This window comes from Cyanistes caeruleus, unplaced genomic scaffold (genome assembly GCF_971803275.1).
Source record: "Cyanistes caeruleus unplaced genomic scaffold, bCyaCae1.hap1.1 HAP1_SCAFFOLD_175, whole genome shotgun sequence".
Lineage (NCBI taxonomy): Eukaryota > Metazoa > Chordata > Aves > Passeriformes > Paridae > Cyanistes > Cyanistes caeruleus.
In genome coordinates, this window is record NW_028255963.1 from 78,658 (window position 1) to 99,359 (window position 20,702).

A 20,702-nucleotide genomic window follows, 5' to 3' on the forward strand; every position below is an offset into this window, starting at 1 on the left:
GATTGTGTACAGGACAATTGATTGCGGCATTGCCATTTGGCTTCACTGTCACTCAGTTGAACACGGTCCTTATCTAAGAAGGACTTCCAAGAAATGGGTAGGAGTTTTGGCTGTGAGAGGAGCAGAAAGCACATTTTCTACAGCAAATTGCTAGCTGATGCACTTTCCTCCCTGCCAAAATAGTGATTGCCATTCATCTTCCTGGGAAGAATGTAAAGACCCATTCAGAGATGCCAGGTTCAGCTGGCCTGTGGCTTTGTGTACCTCATTTCACATGTCCAGTTTCAAGGGCCACTAAAAGAGGCTCATGTTTGCCTTGCTACCCACAAGTGCTGTAGGTATTTCCAGGAGAAGAGGGAAAACATCGCTGTCCTGTGGTGTGGTAGAAATGCCACCACAACTGTGATTCTGTGAGCAAAGCCAGCCAGCGCTTTTTGGGGCAGCAGCAGCAGCTGAGAGTGTGGCAGAGCGGTTTTGATACTCTTTTTAGAGTCCTGCAAGCATTGTTCCCGAAACAACCCACAGCATTGCAAATGTGCCTGAAGAAAATGCAAAGAGAACTGGGGTGTGAAAATCAAAGACTGTTTATCTGTAGAAGAAAAGGAACAAGAATGAACTACACCACATATTTACACTGTAAGAATATTGGTAACAACAACAACAACAACAACAACAACAAACTATAGAACCTATTTACCTGAGAACAGCTCTAACAAAACTCTATGAAACGTATTTACAGACAACTTAAACAAACTCTAAAACCTCTATCCTGAACACAACAACTGTAAAACGTATGTACAACAGGGTGGCATCTGTGTCTGTGATGTCCCTAAGTCCTGGAAGGAAAAACAAGTAGCACGGTCAGTGCAGTCAGGCACGGAAGGGTGTTCCATGTGCTGCCGGGCTGGGACACTGGCCCAGTGGGACTCTGCTGCCAGAAGGGAGCCTGGCTGGGGGCTGTGGCCCAGGCACTGGAACAGGGCTTGTGTGGCCCACAGCAAGCCCAGGCCAGGCCAGGGATGGCCAGCAGAATCCAGTGCATGGGCTAGCGTGTCCCTGAGCAGGAAGTGCCCAGCCCGGCCCCAGGCTGGCAGCAGGGGACCCACTCTGCCTGTGGGGAGCACCTGCCTGTTCTGCTGCTGGCATCGGTCTTCATCCCAAGACCATGTCTTCCTCCTTGTCTTTTAGATCAATATCCATCTCTTCAATATAATCTTTCGTTTCCACCTCCATCTCTTCCTCTGTCTCCTACATATCCACATCCATCTCTTGCTCTCCAGTATCCTCTCCGTCCACTTCCATGGCTTCTTCTCTATCAGTCTGTGTATCGACGTCCGTCTCCTCCTCTCCGTCTGTGCCAGCCTGCAGAGGTAGCAAAATTTCCCACCCTGTCCCACAGAGCTCCAGCCCAGCCAGGCAGCTGCGGGGTGTCCGTCTCCGTGGAATAGTACCATACCTCTTTTGGAACAAATGCAGACATCCTGCAGGGATGGAGAGCAAAATCCAAGCGATGGGGAGCTTTGGGGACTGCTGGGGGAATCAGGGAGCAGGTGGCAACAAGGTGACAGGGGTAGGCTTGGAGCAGGGTGAATGAAGAGCGTGCTGGCACAAGGAGCCAAGGGTTGTGTTGTGGCCGTTGCTGGATGCTGGAAGTTCTAGCTGGAGCGTGCAATGTGACATCACCGCCAGGAGTTCAGGCCCAGGCTGAAGTGGACAACGGAGACCGTAGAATGAATGACGGAATCCCTGGGTGCTTGGGCTTGGAAGGGACCCTAAAGACCATCTTGTTCCAAGCGGAGCAATCTTCGCCCAGAATAGGTTGCTCAGAGCCCCGCTCCCAGCTGGCCTTGGATGTTGCCAAGGATGGAGCATCCCCAGCCTCTGTGCACAGCCTGGGCCAGTGCCCCAGCAGCCGGAGTGGAAAAGAGCAGCTTCATTAGATCCAACTTCAAGCTCACTCCTGCAGTTGAAAGGCTTCTCCTCTCTGTGCCCATCTTTCCTAGAGCTGCAGGGAGGCCTCGCCAGCCCCCTTCTCTTTCCAGGCTGAGCATCCCCAGCCCCACACGGACAGCAGTCCGATGCGTGGCAGTCAAGGCTAAAGGGTAGCAAATGGCTACATCAGGAAGTGAGAGATGGAAGCTTTTGCAGATGGAAGCTTTACCTCTAAATGTAGAAAAGAAAGAAAAGTGGAGGGGGAAATGGTGGGACTCTGGCTCTGTTCTAACTGGCGAAGATTTTCTTTTCTTCTTTTCTGTCGTGCTAACCCAAGTTTTGTTGTTTGAAAGGAGGTTTAGCAAAATATCCATCGTCTTCTCCACTGCTGAAACACTGAACAACATCTGGGCAGGCTGAGGATGCAGAGCAAAACCTGCAAATATCTACTGCTGATCGTGATCCTGGGGAATGCAGCTAAAGCCAGCCAAAAGCAATTTCTGGAAAGTCAAGCCTGCTTTACGTTTTCTGGAGTTTGCTTGTGCCAACTTCACCAGTCATTTCTAAAAAAGGAAAAGAAACTCCAAGCAAAACAGAGAAAAACACAAAGAAACCAACCCAAAGAAACCAATCAAACAAACAGATAAAACACCCCCAATCAAACCAAAGGCAATGAGAAGTTAGGACTAGTTGTAAGGATATCACAGCAGGCGAATGGCTGCTTCCTACTTGGATCACCATCCAAAGCCACCTAGAACAACTTCTCCAAAACATATCCAACAGCAGAAATGGAAAAAGTGATCCATGGCAGCTCTGCATTGTGGTGAAGGATGAGCATGCAGTGGTCCAGATGCAGCATTGCCCACCCTCCAGGCTGCTGTTTGCTCTGCTGAAAGACTCTTGCAGGACTGTGGCCCCTCTCCATGCAATGGAAATCATTGCCACAGCTCTCAGTTGAGGCACTGGCATTTCCAGAGCCAGATTCAGGCACAATCCTACTGCCTGCTGAGCATCTGGGAAAGGTGCTGAGCATCTTCAGGCCTAGAAGCACAAAAGAGCTCAGGCTCTCCCCGAACTGGGTTTTCAGGGCAGCTTTCCATATCTCTGCAAGATTTCTTCATCCCTCAACACGTCTGACTTTATTATGTCCAACGATGCATTTGGGTTTCTTCCGTCCTCTTGTGTGCCCGTGAGTAACCTTCCACGTGGATGAAGGAGATTGTGTACAGGACAATTGATTGCGGCATTGCCATTTGGCTTCACTGTCACTCAGTTGAACACGGTCCTTATCTAAGAAGGACTTCCAAGAAATGGGTAGGAGTTTTGGCTGTGAGAGGAGCAGAAAGCACATTTTCTACAGCAAATTGCTAGCTGATGCACTTTCCTCCCTGCCAAAATAGTGATTGCCATTCATCTTCCTGGGAAGAATGTAAAGACCCATTCAGAGATGCCAGGTTCAGCTGGCCTGTGGCTTTGTGTACCTCATTTCACATGTCCAGTTTCAAGGGCCACTAAAAGAGGCTCATGTTTGCCTTGCTACCCACAAGTGCTGTAGGTATTTCCAGGAGAAGAGGGAAAACATCGCTGTCCTGTGGTGTGGTAGAAATGCCACCACAACTGTGATTGTGTGAGCAAAGCCAGCCAGCGCTTTTTGGGGCAGCAGCAGCAGCTGAGAGTGTGGCAGAGCGGTTTTGATACTCTTTTTAGAGTCCTGCAAGCATTGTTCCCGAAACAACCCACAGCTTTGCAAATGTGCCCGAAGAAAATGCAAAGAGAACTGGGGTGTGAAAATCAAAGACTGTTTATCTGTAGAAGAAAAGGAACAAGAATGAACTACACCACATATTTACACTGTAAGAATATTGGTAACAACAACAACAAACTATAGAACCTATTTACCTGAGAACAGATCTAACAAAACTCTATGAAACGTATTTACAGACAACTTAAACAAACTCTAAAACCTCTATCCTGAACACAACAACTGTAAAACGTATGTACAGCAGGGTGGCATCTGTGTCTGTGATGTCCCTAAGTCCTGGAAGGAAAAACAAGTAGCACGGTCAGTGCAGTCAGGCACGGAAGGGTGTTCCATGTGCTGCCGGGCTGGGACACTGGCCCAGTGGGACTCTGCTGCCAGAAGGGAGCCTGGCTGGGGGCTGTGGCCCAGGCACTGGAACAGGGCTTGTGTGGCCCACAGCAAGCCCAGGCCAGGCCAGGGATGGCCAGCAGAATCCAGTGCATGGGCTAGCGTGTCCCTGAGCTGGGAGTGCCCAGCCCGGCCCCAGGCTGGCAGCAGGGGACCCACTCTGCCTGTGGGGAGCACCTGCCTGTTCTGCTGCTGGCATCGGTCTTCATCCCAAGACCATGTCTTCCTCCTTGTCTTTTAGATCAATATCCATCTCTTCAATATAATCTTTCGTTTCCACCTCCATCTCTTCCTCTGTCTCGTACATATCCACATCCATCTCTTGCTCTCCAGTATCCTCTCCGTCCACTTCCATGGCTTCTTCTCTATCAGTCTGTGTATCGACGTCCGTCTCCTCCTCTCCGTCTGTGCCAGCCTGCAGAGGTAGCAAAATTTCAGCGTGGGGTCCCTTTCCCACCCTGTCCCACAGAGCTCCAGCCCAGCCAGGCAGCTGCAGGGTGTCCGCCTCCATGGAATAGTACCATACCTCTTTTGGAACAAATGCACACATCCTGCAGGGATGGAGAGCAAAATCCAAGCGATGGGGAGCTTTGGGGACTGCTGGGGGAATCAGGGAGCAGGTGGCAACAAGGTGACAGGGGTAGGCTTGGAGCAGGGTGAATGAAGAGCGTGCTGGCACAAAGAGCCAAGGGTTGTGTTGTGGCCGTTGCTGGATGCTGGAAGTTCTAGCTGGAGCGTGCACTGTGACATCACCGCCAGGAGTTCAGGCCCAGGCTGAAGAGGACAACGGAGACCGTAGAATGAATGACGGAATCCCTGGGTGCTTGGGCTTGGAAGGGACCCTAAAGACCATCTTGTTCCAAGCGGAGCAATCTTCGCCCAGAATAGGTTGCTCAGAGCCCCGCTCCCAGCTGGCCTTGGATGTTGCCAAGGATGGAGCAACCCCAGCCTCTGTGCACAGCCTGGGCCAGTGCCCCAGCAGCCGGAGTGGAAAAGAGCAGCTTCATTAGATCCAACTTCAAGCTCACTCCTGCAGTTGAAAGGCTTCTCCTCTCTGTGCCCATCTTTCCTAGAGCTGCAGGGAGGCCTCGCCAGCCCCCTTCTCTTTCCAGGCTGAGCATCCCCAGCCCCACACGGACAGCAGTCCGATGCGTGGCAGTCAAGGCTAAAGGGTAGCAAATGGCTACATCAGGAAGTGAGAGATGGAAGCTTTTGCAGATGGAAGCTTTACCTCTAAATGTAGAAAAGAAAGAAAAGTGGAGGGGGAAATGGTGGGACTCTGGCTCTGTTCTAACTGGCGAAGATTTTCTTCTCTTCTTTTCTGTCGTGCTAACCCAAGTTTTGTTGTTTGAAAGGAGGTTTAGCAAAATATCCATCGTCTTCTCCACTGCTGAAACACTGAACAACATCTGGGCAGGCTGAGGATGCAGAGCAAAACCTGCGCAAATATCTACTGCTGATCGTGATCCTGGGGAATGCAGCTAAAGCCAGCCAAAAGCAATTTCTGGAAAGTCAAGCCTGCTTTACGTTTTCTGGAGTTTGCTTGTGCCAACTTCACCAGTCATTTCTAAAAAAGGAAAAGAAACTCCAAGCAAAACAGAGAAAAACACAAAGAAACCAACCCAAAGAAACCAATCAAACAAACAGATAAAACACCCCCAATCAAACCAAAGGCAATGAGAAGTTAGGACTAGTTGTAAGGATATCACAGCAGGCGAATGGCTGCTTCCTACTTGGATCACCATCCAAAGCCACCTAGAACAACTTCTCCAAAACATATCCAACAGCAGAAATGGAAAAAGTGATCCATGGCAGCTCTGCATTGTGGTGAAGGATGAGCATGCAGTGGTCCAGATGCAGCATTGCCCACCCTCCAGGCTGCTGTTTGCTCTGCTGAAAGACTCTTGCAGGACTGTGGCCCCTCTCCATGCAATGGAAATCATTGCCACAGCTCTCAGTTGAGGCACTGGCATTTCCAGAGCCAGATTCAGGCACAATCCTACTGCCTGCTGAGCATCTGGGAAAGCTGCTGAGCATCTTCAGGCCTAGAAGCACAAAAGAGCTCAGGCTCTCCCCGAACTGGGTTTTCAGGGCAGCTTTCCATATCTCTGCAAGATTTCTTCAGCCCTCAACACGTCTGACTTTATTATGTCCAACGATGCATTTGGGTTTCTTCCGTCCTCTTGTGTGCCCGTGAGTAACCTTCCACGTGGATGAAGGAGATTGTGTACAGGACAATTGATTGCGGCATTGCCATTTGGCTTCACTGTCACTCAGTTGAACACGGTCCTTATCTAAGAAGGACTTCCAAGAAATGGGTAGGAGTTTTGGCTGTGAGAGGAGCAGAAAGCACATTTTCTACAGCAAATTGCTAGCTGATGCACTTTCCTCCCTGCCAAAATAGTGATTGCCATTCATCTTCCTGGGAAAGAATGTAAAGACCCATTCAGAGATGCCAGGTTCAGCTGGCCTGTGGCTTTGTGTACCTCATTTCACATGTCCAGTTTCAAGGGCCACTAAAAGAGGCTCATGTTTGCCTTGCTACCCACAAGTGCTGTAGGTATTTCCAGGAGAAGAGGGAAAACATCGCTGTCCTGTGGTGTGGTAGAAATGCCACCACAACTGTGATTGTGTGAGCAAAGCCAGCCAGCGCTTTTTGGGGCAGCAGCAGCAGCTGAGAGTGTGGCAGAGCGGTTTTGATACTCTTTTTAGAGTCCTGCAAGCATTGTTCCCGAAACAACCCACAGCTTTGCAAATGTGCCCGAAGAAAATGCAAAGAGAACTGGGGTGTGAAAATCAAAGACTGTTTATCTGTAGAAGAAAAGGAACAAGAATGAACTACACCACATATTTACACTGTAAGAATATTGGTAACAACAACAACAAACTATAGAACCTATTTACCTGAGAACAGATCTAACAAAACTCTATGAAACGTATTTACAGACAACTTAAACAAACTCTAAAACCTCTATCCTGAACACAACAACTGTAAAACGTATGTACAGCAGGGTGGCATCTGTGTCTGTGATGTCCCTAAGTCCTGGAAGGAAAAACAAGTAGCACGGTCAGTGCAGTCAGGCACGGAAGGGTGTTCCATGTGCTGCCGGGCTGGGACACTGGCCCAGTGGGACTCTGCTGCCAGAAGGGAGCCTGGCTGGGGGCTGTGGCCCAGGCACTGGAACAGGGCTTGTGTGGCCCACAGCAAGCCCAGGCCAGGCCAGGGATGGCCAGCAGAATCCAGTGCATGGGCTAGCGTGTCCCTGAGCAGGGAGTGCCCAGCCCGGCCCCAGGCTGGCAGCAGGGGACCCACTCTGCCTGTGGGGAGCACCTGCCTGTTCTGCTGCTGGCATCGGTCTTCATCCCAAGACCATGTCTTCCTCCTTGTCTTTTAGATCAATATCCATCTCTTCAATATAATCTTTCGTTTCCACCTCCATCTCTTCCTCTGTCTCGTACATATCCACATCCATCTCTTGCTCTCCAGTATCCTCTCCGTCCACTTCCATGGCTTCTTCTCTATCAGTCTGTGTATCGACGTCCGTCTCCTCCTCTCCGTCTGTGCCAGCCTGCAGAGGTAGCAAAATTTCAGCGTGGGGTCCCTTTCCCACCCTGTCCCACAGAGCTCCAGCCCAGCCAGGCAGCTGCAGGGTGTCCGCCTCCATGGAATAGTACCATACCTCTTTTGGAACAAATGCACACATCCTGCAGGGATGGAGAGCAAAATCCAAGCGATGGGGAGCTTTGGGGACTGCTGGGGGAATCAGGGAGCAGGTGGCAACAAGGTGACAGGGGTAGGCTTGGAGCAGGGTGAATGAAGAGCGTGCTGGCACAAAGAGCCAAGGGTTGTGTTGTGGCCGTTGCTGGATGCTGGAAGTTCTAGCTGGAGCGTGCACTGTGACATCACCGCCAGGAGTTCAGGCCCAGGCTGAAGTGGACAACGGAGACCGTAGAATGAATGATGGAATCCCTGGGTGCTTGGGCTTGGAAGGGACCCTAAAGACCATCTTGTTCCAAGCGGAGCAATCTTCGCCCAGAATAGGTTGCTCAGAGCCCCGCTCCCAGCTGGCCTTGGATGTTGCCAAGGATGGAGCATCCCCAGCCTCTGTGCACAGCCTGGGCCAGTGCCCCAGCAGCCGGAGTGGAAAAGAGCAGCTTCATTAGATCCAACTTCAAGCTCACTCCTGCAGTTGAAAGGCTTCTCCTCTCTGTGCCCATCTTTCCTAGAGCTGCAGGGAGGCCTCGCCAGCCCCCTTCTCTTTCCAGGCTGAGCATCCCCAGCCCCACACGGACAGCAGTCCGATGCGTGGCAGTCAAGGCTAAAGGGTAGCAAATGGCTACATCAGGAAGTGAGAGATGGAAGCTTTTGCAGATGGAAGCTTTACCTGTAAATGTAGAAAAGAAAGAAAAGTGAAGGGGGAAATGGTGGGACTCTGGCTCTGTTCTAACTGGCGAAGATTTTCTTTTCTTCTTTTCTGTCGTGCTAACCCAAGTTTTGTTGTTTGAAAGGAGGTTTAGCAAAATATCCATCGTCTTCTCCACTGCTGAAACACTGAACAACATCTGGGCAGGCTGAGGATGCAGAGCAAAACCTGCAAATATCTACTGCTGATCGTGATCCTGGGGAATGCAGCTAAAGCCAGCCAAAAGCAATTTCTGGAAAGTCAAGCCTGCTTTACGTTTTCTGGAGTTTGGTTGTGCCAACTTCACCAGTCATTTCTAAAAAAGGAAAAGAAACTCCAAGCAAAACAGAGAAAAACACAAAGAAACCCACCCAAAGAAACCAATCAAACAAACAGATAAAACACCCCCAATCAAACCAAAGGCAATGAGAAGTTAGGACTAGTTGTAAGGATATCACAGCAGGCGAATGGCTGCTTCCTACTTGGATCACCATCCAAAGCCACCTAGAACAACTTCTCCAAAACATATCCAACAGCAGAAATGGAAAAAGTGATCCATGGCAGCTCTGCATTGTGGTGAAGGATGAGCATGCAGTGGTCCAGATGCAGCATTGCCCACCCTCCAGGCTGCTGTTTGCTCTGCTGAAAGACTCTTGCAGGACTGTGGCCCCTCTCCATGCAATGGAAATCATTGCCACAGCTCTCAGTTGAGGCACTGGCATTTCCAGAGCCAGATTCAGGCACAATCCTACTGCCTGCTGAGCATCTGGGAAAGGTGCTGAGCATCTTCAGGCCTAGAAGCACAAAAGAGCTCAGGCTCTCCCCGAACTGGGTTTTCAGGGCAGCTTTCCATATCTCTGCAAGATTTCTTCATCCCTCAACACGTCTGACTTTATTATGTCCAACGATGCATTTGGGTTTCTTCCGTCCTCTTGTGTGCCCGTGAGTAACCTTCCACGTGGATGAAGGAGATTGTGTACAGGACAATTGATTGCGGCATTGCCATTTGGCTTCACTGTCACTCAGTTGAACACGGTCCTTATCTAAGAAGGACTTCCAAGAAATGGGTAGGAGTTTTGGCTGTGAGAGGAGCAGAAAGCACATTTTCTACAGCAAATTGCTAGCTGATGCACTTTCCTCCCTGCCAAAATAGTGATTGCCATTCATCTTCCTGGGAAGAATGTAAAGACCCATTCAGAGATGCCAGGTTCAGCTGGCCTGTGGCTTTGTGTACCTCATTTCACATGTCCAGTTTCAAGGGCCACTAAAAGAGGCTCATGTTTGCCTTGCTACCCACAAGTGCTGTAGGTATTTCCAGGAGAAGAGGGAAAACATCGCTGTCCTGTGGTGTGGTAGAAATGCCACCACAACTGTGATTGTGTGAGCAAAGCCAGCCAGCGCTTTTTGGGGCAGCAGCAGCAGCTGAGAGTGTGGCAGAGCGGTTTTGATACTCTTTTTAGAGTCCTGCAAGCATTGTTCCCGAAACAACCCACAGCTTTGCAAATGTGCCCGAAGAAAATGCAAAGAGAACTGGGGTGTGAAAATCAAAGACTGTTTATCTGTAGAAGAAAAGGAACAAGAATGAACTACACCACATATTTACACTGTAAGAATATTGGTAACAACAACAACAAACTATAGAACCTATTTACCTGAGAACAGATCTAACAAAACTCTATGAAACGTATTTACAGACAACTTAAACAAACTCTAAAACCTCTATCCTGAACACAACAACTGTAAAACGTATGTACAGCAGGGTGGCATCTGTGTCTGTGATGTCCCTAAGTCCTGGAAGGAAAAACAAGTAGCACGGTCAGTGCAGTCAGGCACGGAAGGGTGTTCCATGTGCTGCCGGGCTGGGACACTGGCCCAGTGGGACTCTGCTGCCAGAAGGGAGCCTGGCTGGGGGCTGTGGCCCAGGCACTGGAACAGGGCTTGTGTGGCCCACAGCAAGCCCAGGCCAGGCCAGGGATGGCCAGCAGAATCCAGTGCATGGGCTAGCGTGTCCCTGAGCAGGGAGTGCCCAGCCCGGCCCCAGGCTGGCAGCAGGGGACCCACTCTGCCTGTGGGGAGCACCTGCCTGTTCTGCTGCTGGCATCGGTCTTCATCCCAAGACCATGTCTTCCTCCTTGTCTTTTAGATCAATATCCATCTCTTCAATATAATCTTACGTTTCCACCTCCATCTCTTCCTCTGTCTCGTACATATCCACATCCATCTCTTCCTCTCCAGTATCCTCTCCGTCCACTTCCATGGCTTCTTCTCTATCAGTCTGTGTATCGACGTCCGTCTCCTCCTCTCCGTCTGTGCCAGCCTGCAGAGGTAGCAAAATTTCAGCGTGGGGTCCCTTTCCCACCCTGTCCCACAGAGCTCCAGCCCAGCCAGGCAGCTGCAGGGTGTCCGCCTCCATGGAATAGTACCATACCTCTTTTGGAACAAATGCACACATCCTGCAGGGATGGAGAGCAAAATCCAAGCGATGGGGAGCTTTGGGGACTGCTGGGGGAATCAGGGAGCAGGTGGCAACAAGGTGACAGGGGTAGGCTTGGAGCAGGGTGAATGAAGAGCGTGCTGGCACAAAGAGCCAAGGGTTGTGTTGTGGCCGTTGCTGGATGCTGGAAGTTCTAGCTGGAGCGTGCACTGTGACATCACCGCCAGGAGTTCAGGCCCAGGCTGAAGAGGACAACGGAGACCGTAGAATGAATGACGGAATCCCTGGGTGCTTGGGCTTGGAAGGGACCCTAAAGACCATCTTGTTCCAAGCGGAGCAATCTTCGCCCAGAATAGGTTGCTCAGAGCCCCGCTCCCAGCTGGCCTTGGATGTTGCCAAGGATGGAGCATCCCCAGCCTCTGTGCACAGCCTGGGCCAGTGGCCCAGCAGCCGGAGTGGAAAAGAGCAGCTTCATTAGATCCAACTTCAAGCTCACTCCTGCAGTTGAAAGGCTTCTCCTCTCTGTGCCCATCTTTCCTAGAGCTGCAGGGAGGCCTCGCCAGCCCCCTTCTCTTTCCAGGCTGAGCATCCCCAGCCCCACACGGACAGCAGTCCGATGCGTGGCAGTCAAGGCTAAAGGCTAGCAAATGGCTACATCAGGAAGTGAGAGATGGAAGCTTTTGCAGATGGAAGCTTTACCTCTAAATGTAGAAAAGAAAGAGAAGTGGAGGGGGAAATGGTGGGACTCTGGCTCTGTTCTAACTGGCGAAGATTTTCTTCTCTTCTTTTCTGTCGTGCCAACCCAAGTTTTGTTGTTTGAAAGGAGGTTTAGCAAAATATCCATCGTCTTCTCCACTGCTGAAACACTGAACAACATCTGGGCAGGCTGAGGATGCAGAGCAAAACCTGCAAATATCTACTGCTGATCGTGATCCTGGGGAATGCAGCTAAAGCCAGCCAAAAGCAATTTCTGGAAAGTCAAGCCTGCTTTACGTTTTCTGGAGTTTGCTTGTGCCAACTTCACCAGTCATTTCTAAAAAAGGAAAAGAAACTCCAAGCAAAAGAGAGAAAAACACAAAGAAACCAACCCAAAGAAACCAATCAAACAAACAGATAAAACACCCCCAATCAAACCAAAGGCAATGAGAAGTTAGGACTAGTTGTAAGGATATCACAGCAGGCGAATGGCTGCTTCCTACTTGGATCACCATCCAAAGCCACCTAGAACAACTTCTCCAAAACATATCCAACAGCAGAAATGGAAAAAGTGATCCATGGCAGCTCTGCATTGTGGTGAAGGATGAGCATGCAGTGGTCCAGATGCAGCATTGCCCACCCTCCAGGCTGCTGTTTGCTCTGCTGAAAGACTCTTGCAGGACTGTGGCCCCTCTCCATGCAATGGAAATCATTGCCACAGCTCTCAGTTGAGGCACTGGCATTTCCAGAGCCAGATTCAGGCACAATCCTACTGCCTGCTGAGCATCTGGGAAAGGTGCTGAGCATCTTCAGGCCTAGAAGCACAAAAGAGCTCAGGCTCTCCCCGAACTGGGTTTTCAGGGCAGCTTTCCATATCTCTGCAAGATTTCTTCAGCCCTCAACACGTCTGACTTTATTATGTCCAACGATGCATTTGGGTTTCTTCCGTCCTCTTGTGTGCCCGTGAGTAACCTTCCACGTGGATGAAGGAGATTGTGTACAGGACAATTGATTGCGGCATTGCCATTTGGCTTCACTGTCACTCAGTTGAACACGGTCCTTATCTAAGAAGGACTTCCAAGAAATGGGTAGGAGTTTTGGCTGTGAGAGGAGCAGAAAGCATATTTTCTACAGCAAATTGCTAGCTGATGCACTTTCCTCCCTGCCAAAATAGTGATTGCCATTCATCTTCCTGGGAAGAATGTAAAGACCCATTCAGAGATGCCAGGTTCTGCTGGCCTGTGGGTGGGCTGTACAAACATGTGCTGTCTTGTCACAGATTCTCCTCGCCAGATGCAGTGCAAACTTTTCCGCTTGCATTAAGAACAGGAAAGGCAAAAGCTGCGATTCCGGAGTCCGGAAAAGCTAACCGAAGGAGGCTATCCTCCTTCGGCAGAAAGTGCCCTCCGGAGCTCCTGTCAACCGGCCTAAGAACCGTGTGTGTATGTGGAAGAGTGCCGGTCGGCACGCGGACGGTGGAAAGCGCGAGCGCTGTGGCAAGCTAATAAGAAACATGTTTAACAGGCATCTGGCGCGTGAAACTTTCAGTCTGCAAGTGGAATGTTACTGCCACTCGCACGCTTGCAAATTAGCCGCTAGTTGTCCTGTGGACGAGGTAAGATCACGACTTCCTTCTGCTGCTCCCTACTGCTGTTGCTGCTGTCTGCGACAAAAATTGCGCTATCACTTTTAATCCCAGATGCAGAGAAATGCCCTGCCCAACACAGAAACCGGTCACACCATGAGTGGGATAGGGTAATGCAAATTCGTACTTCTGTCAGTGGCACGGGTAAGCTGCACAAACATGTGCTGTCCTGTCACACGTTCTCCTCGCCAGACGCAGTGCAAAATGTTTCCGCATGCATTAAGAGCATGAAAGGCAGAAGCCGCGACTACGCGTTTCGGAGAAAGTAACCGCAAGAGGAGAGCCTCCTTCGGCAGAAGCTGCTTTCCGGAGCTCTTGGCAACTGGCCAAAGAAAGTATCATGTGTGTCTGAGAGAGAGTGCCGGTCAGCGCGCGGGCGGTGAAAGACGCGAGCGCTGCGGGCAGGCGAACAAGGAAGGTGTTTAAAAGGCATCTGGTGCGCGAGACTCTTAGACTGCAAATGGATCGTAGCTGCCACTCTCACGCTTGCTGATTAGTAGCTAATTGTCATGTGGAAAAAGTAAGATCACTACGTCCATCTGCTGCTCCTTACTGCTGTTGCTGTTCTCTGCGACAACAAGTGTGATTTTCCTTTTATTCCAAGATACAGAGAAATGCCCTGCGCAGCACAGAAACCTGTCACACCATGGGTAGCATAGGGTGCTGCAAATTCGTGCTTACATCAGTGGCAGGGGTATACTGCACAAACATGTGCTGTCCTGTCACTCGTTCTCCTCGCCAAACTCTGTGCAAAAGTTTTCCTCTTGCATTAAGAGCAAGAAAGGCAGAAGCCGGGACTCCACAGTTCGGAGAAAGTAACCGCAAGAGGCGAGCCTCCTTCGGCAGAAGCTGCTTTCCGGAGCTCTTTGCAACCGGCCAACGTACCGTGTGTCTGAGGGAGCGTGTCGGTCAGCGCGCGGGCGGTGAAAAGCGCGACCGCTGCGGGCAGGCGAATAAAAAAGTTGTTTAACAGGCATCAGGCGCACGAAACTTTCAGACTGAAAGTGGAACGTAGCTGCCACTCACACGTTTGCTGATTAGTAACTCGTTGTCTTGTGGATGAGGTACGATCACGACTCCCTTCTGCTGCTCCCTACTGCTGTTGCTGGTCTCTGCGACAACAATTCGCTTTCCCTTTCACTCCCAGAAGCAGAGAAATATCCTGCGCAGCACAGAAACCAGTCACACTATGGGTGGAATCGGGTGCTGCAAATCCGTGCTTGTGTAAGTGGCATGGGTAAGCTGCACAAACATGTGCTGCCCTTTCACACCTTCTCCTCGCCAGACGCAGTGCAAAAGCTTTCTGCTTGCATTAAAAGCAAGAAAGGCAGAAGACTCGATTCCGGGGTTCGGAGAAGGTAACTGCAAGAGGCGAGCCTCCAACGGCAGAAGCTGCTTTCCGGAGCTCTTGGCAACCGGCCAAAGTACCATGTGTGTCTGAGGGAGAGTGCCGGTCAGCGCGCGGGCGGTGGAAAGAGCGAGCGCGACGGGCAGGTGAATAAGACACATGTTTAACAGGCATCTGACGCGCGAAACCTTTAGACTGCAAGTGGATCGTAGCTGCTACTCACACGTTTCCTGAGTAGTCTCTAAGTTTTCGTGTGGAAGAAGTTCTGCATCGGCTTCCTTCTGCTGCTCCCTACTGATGTTACTGCTCTATGCGACAAGAATTCGCTTTTCCTATTACTCCCAGAAGCAGAGAAATATCCTGCGCAGCACAGAAACCTGTCACACCATGGGTGGCATGGGGTGCTGCAAATCCGTGTTGCGTCAGTGGCAGGGGTATACTGCAAAAACATGTGCTGTCCTGTCACACGTTCTTCTCGCTAAACACAGTGCTGAAGCTTTCCCCTTGCATTAAGAGCAAGAAAGGCAGAAGCCGCGACTCCGCAGCTCGCAGAAGGTAACCGCAAGAGGCGAGCCTCCTTCGGCAGAAGCTGCTTTCCGGAGTTCTTGGCAACCGGCCGAAATACCATGTGTGTCTGAGAGAGAGTGCCGGTCAGCGCGCGGGCGGTGGAGAGCGCGGGCGCTGCGGGCAGGCGAATAAGGAAGGTGTTTAAAAGGCATCTGGTGCGCGAGACTTTTAGACTGCAATTGGTTCGTAGCTGCCACTCGCACGCTTGCTGATTAGTAGCTAGTTGTCGTGTGGAAGGAGTAAGATCACTTCTTCCTTCTGCTGCTCCCTACTGCTGTTGCTACTCTCTGTGACAATAGTTGCACATTCCCTTTTACTCCCAGATGCAGAGAAATGTCCTGCACAGCACAGAAACCTGTCACACTATGGGTGGCATAGGGTGCTGCAAATTCGTGCTTACATCAGTGGCAGGGGTATACTGCACAAACATGTGCTGTCCTGTCACACGTTTTCCTCGCTAGACACAGTGCTGCTTTCCGAAGCTCTTGGCAACCGGCCGAAATACCATGCGTGTCTGAGAGAGAGTGCCGGTCAGCGCGCGGGCGGTGGAAAGCGCGAGCGGTGCAGGCAAGCGAATAAGAAACATGTTCAACAGACATCTGGCGCGCGAAACTTTCAGACTGCAAAAGGAATGTAACTGCCAGTCTCTCGTTTGCTAATTAGTCGTAGTTGTCTTGTGGAAGAGGTAATATCACTACTTCCTTCTGCTGCTCCCTACTGCTGTTGCTGCTCTCTGCGACAACAATTGCTCTTTCCCTTTACTTCCAGATGCAGAGAAATGCCCTGCGCAGCACAGAAACCTGTCACACCATGGGTAGCATAGGGTGCTGCAAATTCTGGCTTACATCAGTGGCAGGGGTATACTGCACAAACATGTGCTGTCCTGTCACTCGTTCTCCTCGCTAAACTCTGTGCAAAAGCTTTCCCCTTGCATTAAGATCAAGAAAGGCAGAAGCCGCGACTCCGCAAGTCTCAGAAGGTAACCGCAGGAGGCGAGCCTCCTTTCTTCAGAAGCTGCTTTCCGGAGTTCTTGGCAACCGGCCGAAATACCATGTGTGTCTGAGAGAGAGTGCCGGTCAGCGCGCGGGCGGTGGAAAGCGCGAGCGCGGCAGGCAAGCGTATAAGAAACATGTTTAAAAGGTATCTGGCGCCGAGACTTTTAGACTGCAAGTGGAATGAAACTGCCAGTCGCCCGCTTGTTAATTAGTTGCTAGTTGTCTTGTGGACGAGGTAAGATCACTACTTCTTTCTGCTGCACCCTATTGCTGTTGCTGCTCTCTGCGACAACAATTGCTCTTTCCCTTTACTTCCAGATGCAGAGAAATGCCCTGCCCAGCACAGAAAGCTGTCACACCATGGGTGGCATAGGTTGTTGCAAATCCGTGCTTGTGTAAGTGGCAGGGGTAAGCTGCACAAACATATGCTGTCCTGTCACTCGTTCTCTTTGCCGGAAGCTGTGCAAAAGCTTTCCGCTTGCATTAAGAGCAAGAAAGGCAGAAGCCTCGATTCTAGAGTTCGGAGAAAGTAAACGCAAGAGGCGAGCATCCTTCGGCAGAAGCCGCTTTTCGGGACTCTTGGCAACCGGCCAAAGTACCATGCGTGTCTGTGGGAAGTTGCCGGTCAGCGCGCAGACGGTGAAAGCGCGAGCGCTGCGGGCAGGCGAATAAGGAAGGTGTTTAAAAGGCATCTGGTGTGCGAGACTTTCAGACTGCAAGATGAAAGCAGCTGCTACTCGCACGCTTGCTGAGTAGTCGCTAAGTTGTCGTGTGCAAGAAGTACTGTTTCGGCTTCCTTCTGCTGCTCCCTACTGCTGTTGCTGCTCTCTGCGACAACAATTGCGCTTTCCATTTACTCCCAGATGCAGAGAAATGCCCTGCGCAGCACAGAAACCTGTCACACCACGAGTGGCACAGGGTGCTGCAAATCCGTGTTTACATCAGTGGCAGGGGTAATCTGCACAAACATGTGCTGTCCTGTCACACCTTCTCCTCGCTAGACACAGTGCAGATGCTTTCCGCTTGCATTAAGGGCAAGAAAGGCAGAAGCCGCGACTCCGCAGTTCGGAGAAGGTGAGCGCAAGAGGCGAGCATCCTTCGGCAGAAGCCGCTTTTCGGGAGTCTTGGCAACCGGCCAAAGTACTATTTGTGTCTGTGGGACGTTGCCGGTCAGCGCGCGGGCGGTGGAAAGCGCGAGCGGTACAGGCAAGCGAATAAGAAACATGTTTAACAGACATCTGGCGCGCGAAACTTTCAGACTGCAAGTGGAATGTAACTGCCAGTGGCCCGTTTGCTAATTAGTCGTAGTTGTCTTGTGAAAAAGGTAAGATCACTACTTCCTTCTGCTGCTCCGTACTGCTGTTGCTGCTCTCTGCGACAACAATTCGCTTTCCGTTTTACTTACAGATGCAGAGAAGTGCCCTGCGCAGCACAGAAAGCTGTCACACCATGGGTGCCATAGGGTGTTGCAAATCCGTGCTTGTGTAAGTGGCAGGGGTAAACTGCACAAACATGTGCTGTCCTGTCACACGTTCTCCTCGCTAGACACAGTGCAGAAGCTTTCCGCTTGCATTAAGAACAAGAAAGGCAGAAGCCTCGATTCCGGAGTTCGGAGAGGGTAACCGCAAGAGGCGAGCCTCCTTCGGCAGAAGCCGCTTTCCGGAGTTCTTGGCAACCGGCCGAAATACCATGTGTGTCTGAGAGAGAGTGCCGGTCAGCGCGCGGGCGGTGGAAAGCGCGAGCGCTGCGGGCAGGCGAATAAGGAAGGTGTTTAAAAGGCATCTGGTGCGCGAGACTTTCAGACTGCAAGTGGAAAGCAGCTGCCACTCGCACGCTTGCTGATTAGTAGCTAGTTGTCGTGTGGAAGAAGTAAGATCACTACTTCCTTCTGCTGCTCCCTACTGCTGTTGTTGCTCTCTGCGACAATAGTTGAACATTCCCTTTTACTCCAAGCTGCAGAGAAATGCCCTGCGCAGCACAGAAACCTGTCACACCATGGGTGGCATAGGGTGCTGAAAATTCGTGCTTACATCAGTGGCAGGGGTATACTGCACAAACATGTGCTGTCCTGTCACTCGTTCTCCTCGCCAAATTCTGTGCAAAAGCTTTCCGCTTGCATTAAGAGCAAGAAAGGCAGAAGCCGCGACTCCGCAGTTCGCAGAAGGTAACGGGAACAGGCGAGCCTCCTTCGGCAGAAACTGCTTTCCGGAGTTCTTGGCAACCGGCCGAAATACCATGTGTGTCTGAGAGAGAGTGCCGGTCAGCGCGCGGGCGGTGGAAAGCGCGAGCGCTGCGGGCAGGCGAATAAGGAAGGTGTTTAAAAGGCATCTGGTGCGCGAGACTTTCAGACTGCAATTGGAAAGCAGCTGCTACTCGCACGCTTGCTGAGTAGTCGCTAAGTTGTCGTGTGCAAGAAGTACTGTTTCGGCTTCCTTCTGCTGCTCCCTACTGCTGTTGCTGCTCTCTGCGACAACAATTGCGCTTTCCATTTACTCCCAGATGCAGAGAAATGCCCTGCGCAGCACAGAAACCTGTCACACCACGAGTGGCATAGCGTGCTGCAAATTCGTGCTTACATCAGTGGCAGGGGTATACTGCACAAACATGTGCTGTCCTGTCACTCGTTCTCCTCGCCAAACTCTGTGCAAAAGCTTTCCGTTTGCATTAAGTGCAAGAAAGGCAGAAGCCGCGACTCCGCAAGTCTCAGAAGGTAACCGCAGGAGGCGAGCCTCCTTCGGCAGAAGCTGCTTTCCGGAGTTCTTGGCAACCGGCCGAAATACCATGTGTGTCTGAGAGAGAGATCCGGTCAGCGCGCGGGCGGTGGAAAGCGCGAGCGCGGCAGGCAAGCGAATAAGAAACATGTTTAACAGGTATCTGGCGCCGAGACTTTTAGACTGCAAGTGGAATGTAACTGCCAGTCGGCCGCTTGTTAATTAGTTGCTAGTTGTCTTGTGGACGAGGTAAGATCACTACTTCTTTCTGCTGCACCCTACTGCTGTTGCTGCTCTCTGCGACAACAATTGCTCTTTCCCTTTACTTCCAGATGCAGAGAAATGCCCTGCGCAGCACAGAAAGCTGTCACACCATGGGTGGCATAGGTTGTTGCAAATCCGTGCTTGTGTAAGTGGCAGGGGTAAGCTGCACAAACATATGCTGTCCTGTCACGCGTTCTCTTTGCCGGAAGCTGTGCAAAAGCTTTCCGCTTGCATTAAGAGCAAGAAAGGCAGAAGCCTCGATTCTAGAGTTCGGAGAAAGTAAACGTAAGAGGCGAGCATCCTTCGGCAGAAGCCGCTTTTCAGGACTCTTGGCAACCGGCCAAAGTACCATGTGTGTCTGTGGGACGTTGCCGGTCAGCGCGCGGACGGTGGGAAGCGCGAGCGCTGCGGGCAAGCGAATAAGGAAGGTGTTTAAAAGGCATCTGGTGCGCGAGACTTTCAGACTGCAAGATGAAAGCAGCTGCCACTCGCAAGTTTGCTGATTAGTAGCTAGTTGTCGTGTGGAAGAAGTAAGATCACTACTTCCTTCTGCTGCTCCCTACTGCTGTTGCTGCTCTCTGCGACAATAGTTGAACATTCCCTTTTACTCCCAGATGCAGAGAAATGCCCTGCGCAGCACAGAAACCTGTCACACCATGGGTGGCATAGGGTGCTGCAAATTCGTGCTTACATCAGTGGCAGGGGTATACTGCACAAACATGTGCTGTCCTGTCACTCGTTCTCCTCGCCAAATTCTGTCCAAAAGCTTTCCGCTTGCATTAAGAGCAAGTTCGCAGCAGTTCGGAGAAGGTGAGCTCAAGAGGCGAGTCTCCTTCGATCCCTGAGGTGCATCACTGGAATTGCTACATGTTTTACTTACCACAATTTTAACCAAAATCTGTCTTAAATCATGTTCTATCTCTTTAGATGGAGGAAGACAGACACGAACAAAAGAACCCACAAACAAAAAAAAAAAAAAAAAAAGCCCCAAAACCACAAATCCTACACAGCCCAGTAATACATAGAAAGGCACCTGATAATATCATTAGTAGCAGATATCTACAGCATCCTAAGTGTACTTAAGGAATCAAGATGAATTTTAAAAATATCATGAAATACAAGAATTGCTGGCATTCAAACTGTAACTCTAGCCTATGTAGCAACTCACTAAAATGACGTGCAGTTGTAAATCATTAAGTGTGCAAAACTATACAGTTTTGCATAAAGTGCTGTATGTACCCCAGTTTGCTAAGCTTGACAATATGACACAAAATGATGAAGTTAAGGATGTATCTTACCTACCTCATCTTTCCTTTTCCTTTCCCTCCATCACCCACTGTCCTTTAAACTGTACATTTAAAAATTACACATAGGCCTTTTCAGGAATTGTAGTTCAGAAAAATATTTCAAGTATATTTATCTTTCAGTGTAAACTTGGGGACACTATGGTTCAATTTTCACAAGCTCTACATACTTACAGCTTCTCTTAATTCAATTTGATTTGCAATTATTTCAATCTGTTCAATACCTCTGGCAAAGGAGTATTTCCTATTACTTA

At 50.5% G+C, this 20,702-nt stretch overlaps 2 long non-coding RNA genes across 2 annotated transcripts in view; both read right to left on the bottom strand.

Moving 5' to 3' along the window:
* The window catches only part of LOC147645769 (uncharacterized), a 64,517-nt gene extending 59,253 nt beyond the window's left edge, over positions 1-5,264 (bottom strand). Inside the window, exons 1-3 of the long non-coding RNA XR_015282164.1 lie at positions 4,608-5,264; positions 4,263-4,496; positions 2,162-3,970 (exon numbers count right to left, since the gene is read on the bottom strand). This is a non-coding gene — a long non-coding RNA (uncharacterized LOC147645769). The remainder of the gene's footprint in view (positions 1-2,161; positions 3,971-4,262; positions 4,497-4,607) is intronic.
* A 3,275-nt stretch (positions 5,265-8,539) lies between these two features.
* The window catches only part of LOC147645770 (uncharacterized), a 103,720-nt gene continuing 91,557 nt past the window's right edge, over positions 8,540-20,702 (bottom strand). Inside the window, exons 9-11 of the long non-coding RNA XR_015282163.1 lie at positions 10,913-11,416; positions 10,568-10,801; positions 8,540-10,275 (exon numbers count right to left, since the gene is read on the bottom strand). This is a non-coding gene — a long non-coding RNA (uncharacterized LOC147645770). The remainder of the gene's footprint in view (positions 10,276-10,567; positions 10,802-10,912; positions 11,417-20,702) is intronic.